General features: G+C 41.8%; 1 long non-coding RNA gene across 1 annotated transcript; it reads right to left on the minus strand.

Moving 5' to 3' along the window:
* Positions 1 to 2,439: 2,439 nt before the first annotated feature.
* On the minus strand, positions 2,440 to 3,589 carry LOC125768030 (uncharacterized). The gene is made up of 2 exons (XR_007418842.1): positions 3,474 to 3,589; positions 2,440 to 3,384 (listed from the first exon to the last, which is right to left on the minus strand). It is a non-coding gene; the product is annotated as an uncharacterized LOC125768030 (long non-coding RNA).
* Between the last annotated feature and the right edge of the window lie 860 nt (positions 3,590 to 4,449).

Here is a 4,449-nt window from a genome sequence, read left to right on the forward strand (position 1 = left end):
AATAAAAAGTTCGTCTCTAATGACCTAAATACAATTGTGCGTTTTTCGCTTTTTGTTTCTATCCTCCTTACGAGCACATTCACAATTGTCTGTCTGCCAGAACCGTGCGGAAATCTACCGAGGACAAGACATTATTGGCTTGGTGACTAATGATTAAATTTCCGTGTGCAACTTAATTAACCTTTCCCACGTTTACAGCATCCAGCCGTTTTACTCGTTGCCAATACACACACACACACACATACACGTGGACAGGACACAGTTTCATCAAGATACGTCCATCGAGCCTCCAGCAGGTTCAAGCAGGAAGAGCAAGAGAGAAGCTAATTTTCACGTTGCAATCGGAAAGAAAATCGCTCGGACGCGAGACCACCTCACACCGACCCACAGAAATCGCTTCCCCCAAACCGGGGTGACAGACTAACGATCGTCGTTCACATTTACACTTCCGGGCCGTGTGCCCAGCACCGGCAATGTTTTGCATTAATGAGTCGTCACTCTTCCGCTTCCGTAACCCCTGGCCTGTGGGAACGAATGGGACGAGCGTCTCCTTCGGCCATTAATCCTAATCAGGATGCTGGTTCCCGGGATCCCGGGAGCCACTAGTGCACAAGCTGTGTCCGTGTGTACATTTTCCCTTCCGTGATTCATTTTCTTTTCATAAATTCTGTTCCGCAGGCGTGGATTACTCCATCGAAAGCTATTCGACTAAAACCAGGTTGAACAGATCGGTTTGGATTCGGATGCTCCTGATAGCTGGGTGGTGGAAGGAGGCAGCAAAAAAAAAATCAAACTCCGTGTATTCTATCTTCCCTTCTACCGTCCACATGCGTCCCTTCCTAAAACCCCCTCATCCCAGTGTGAGTGGCTCCATTCAACCGGCGGCGTCCGGAAACGGAGCTAATGATAGCCGGAGCGAGTAACTTCCGGCAATGTACCATACCGTTGCCTGCTTTGGAAGTAAATGGACGCCAAAAGTCAGGCGGCCAGGCTATAATGGATAAGACGATAGAACGGTAAAACAAGAAGCGACCAGCCCGCTCAACGGGGCGAGAAAAAATACGGCTCCATTCATCTCACGTTCAAATCTAATTAGCAAGAATGGAATTAATTGCAGCACTAATTAATTAGCATACATGAAATATTTCCCGTTTTCTTTTCTCTTCGACCACTTTTCACTTCGCACCGTTCCTTCCACGGTGGATTCGGTTGGGTCGCGTGGCCTTAGAAAACAGTACGTCGAAGGGACGTTGTACGAGTTTTCTGATCGCTTGGGGTATGAGGAAATTGAATCAGTGAGCCAGAAGAACGAGCTCACACTAGACGAACTATGTTCCCAGGACGACCGAACGATGAACCGGATCGATGTGCCGTACAGTTGGAATAGTTTTTCCATACTCAACTGGGGTTGAGCTTGCCAGTTGCCTTCTGTTTTCCCAACAGTGGCATCAGTGGTACAGTTGGGTTAAAGTCGGAACAGTGATGAGTCCCGGTACAAGTGTTTACCCTGTATGTCTCTTCATCCGTCACTAGTGAGTGTGGCAGCTGCCGATACCCTCCGCCATCAAGACCATTGGATGATAATGGCAACAGTACGATGACGGTGTTGATGATGATGGTGGTGCTTAAGTATGTAAACACGACGCCAGAAGTAAATGACAACATTGGTGATGGTGCTGTGATTAAGTCGTGAGTACGTGAGTGAAATCGTTCTCGACACTGTACAAGCATTGGCCGGGGCAGCCCATGGAGTGCCATTTCCCAATCGATGTGGACAGTCGGTGGCCAGTGGCGGGTGATGCAGGGACGAAAAGCTAATCTTATTTCACGACTCGAGAGTAGACTAATTCTTGGCCACTTTCCTACGAAACCACCTTCGCACGGTAAGATGATGCGTGAACGGATGGCTATGCTTTTTCGGGTGGGTAATTTTAATGCCCAATTGAAACCATGTTCCTTGTTTTCTTTTGGTAACGATAAAAAATGTGTAATCGTTTTGTTGGAAATGGTTGTGTGATGGAAATGTCCTTATGATTGTATTTTAATTGACCACTGCTCTGACTATTTTCTTCCTGATTGTTATTGCTTCTTTTAATTATTGAAAGAGAAAAAGACAACTCGGATTAAAAATTATTTAAATGATTTGGATTGACTTTAAAGCTTATTTCAAAAAGCCATTTACTGCTTTTATAATCTGTTTTTTTTTAATCTGATAATTCGATTACTTTGCATCTGTATTATACTGTTTTGTAATTTTTCTGAAATTTACTTGATTAGCGAGTAAAGCAACTTGAACCATTTGTTGCTTCAACACAAACATTTTTTTCTTTTGTTTTGGTTTTTGGTCTTCAATTAGATAATAATTTCTTAGTTTACATTTTTCAGCAATGGATTTTTTATTTGTTGCTTATTTCGTTAAATTAATGGACTATTGCTTGTTGGAAATTTGTTAATAATTATTAGTATTATGGAGTTTTATTACCTTATCGTTTGTATGTCGTTGTTTTGTTATGCATAAAAGGTTTTCCATTAATTAAGAAAACAGTTTACAAAACCATTTGCATTTGTCCTCTCTACTGTATGCATAACGCATAGCCGTGTTTTACCGCGTGAATGGCTCCTTTCGATTTTTTTCAAATAAAAAGCTTTAGAGCGACACGCACACCACTGAAAGCGCCCATCGGCATACTACGGGCGCACGTACCGTGGAAAATCGGTGAAAAATTACACTCACGCTAACCTCGAGCCTCCGATCCATGCATAAACCATTCGAGAACGTGAAATGCGAAAATTCCATCGTGGTTGGATTGGTTTTCGGTGGTTTTGGTGTTACGTGTTTCTTTTTATTTCCACAAAAGCGTTTTGTTATGTTTTTTTTCTGGTTTTGTTTTTGAATTTCCCTTTGGTTGTTGATGATGGTTACCGAAAACGAACTGTTCCGCCGTACCGTTGTGTTGGAAACTGGCCGGAAAATAACATAATCAACGTTATGGCAGTAGTGTGGCAACGGCAACCATGGGACCAAAGAAGCTGTGTTATGGAGATGATGGGGAGGCGCGGTAGCGAGGGTGGTCATGATGTGGTGGATGCTGGTCCGAATGGTTCGGTAAATTTAAAATTCTTTTACCCGAAAGAAAAATATTTACCGGACGTGATTTATATATTTGCCGGTCAGGCGGGTTGAGTTGCTTTCGGGTTTTTTTTGTTGCTTTGGTTTGTTAATGTTGAACACAGGTTGGAGGAAAATCGGCGAAAAACTTTTCGTTTGGCGAGTGTTGCTTTTAGTTTCGGTGCGCGCTCTTTTCCAAAACCCCGGAACATCATCAAATAATAAAGCAGAGCAAGAAGAAATGCAGCAGTTGTGACGGTTGAATCGTGCGACAGCTTTCCGGTTGGGACGCGAGGGGAGAAGGTTTTCCGAAAAAGTTAAGAAAGCAGCGATAGTACTGAAGCGCAGCATTGTAGTCACTTACCCGACGGCCCCATTCGAGAGGAGCTTCAGTTCGCGGTCGAGCGTTTCCTGGATGTTTTTCTGCGAGTACAAATTGATCGGCGAGTTGAACTGCTTGTGCACAAGCCGTCGCTGCATCGCTGCCATTGGTCGGTCGGAAATGCTTCCTTAAAGATGGGCAACTTTCTTAGCGAGCGAGAATCAATCAATCGGCTGCTAACTTTTCACTGCTTCGTTTTAATTTGATTTGTACTCAAATTAAACAAATGGTGATCGAGTTTGTCTTACCCCTTTCTTGGTACGAGTTGACCTGTAGTACTTCTACGAATGTTTGGTTCGGTTTGGTTGGTTACGTGTTGCTGTAGTGTGGTTGTGATGCTAAAGTGTTGCGTGAGAATTGAAATGGTGAGAGCAACAACAGATAAAAGAACTATAAGTAATTCAGTCACAGTTTATTTCTTTTTTGCAGTTTCCGACATTAAGTACATTTGAAGAATTTTGTAAAGCAAAAGTAGTTTATTTAAATAAGACATAATTAAAGGTGTTTAAAGGAAAGGTTAAGATAGAAAGCTAAACTACAACCACAAAATTGAAAAATTAAAAACAAAGCTTTAAAGTCTGAAAAATGATTACGTTTAGTATGTATTAAAATTGGTATAAACCATTTTATGTATCAAATTATTAGAACGAGTATAGTTTAATCACCTTTTCATGTTTTGTCTTTGAATAAATTAATGTAAGTTTTAGCAAATTTCACATTAAAAACTTTTTTTTTTTAATAAGATAATACGTTCAAAAAGATTTTTGTTTTATCGCTTGCCAGTCGAGGTGAAGATTGGCAGGATGATTTAATTGGAATTTCAATTCGTTGGCAAGATTTCCCTCGCAAGGGCGTACGGATTCATCCATCCTACTTGCTACCGACAAACCATAAAATTTGGCCAGCGTGTAGAATGATGCATTCACCGCACGAGTTGTGATTTCTCCTGATCAAAAGT

The sequence above is a fragment of the Anopheles funestus genome, chromosome 3RL (assembly GCF_943734845.2).
Source record: "Anopheles funestus chromosome 3RL, idAnoFuneDA-416_04, whole genome shotgun sequence".
Classification (NCBI taxonomy): Eukaryota; Metazoa; Arthropoda; class Insecta; order Diptera; family Culicidae; genus Anopheles; species Anopheles funestus.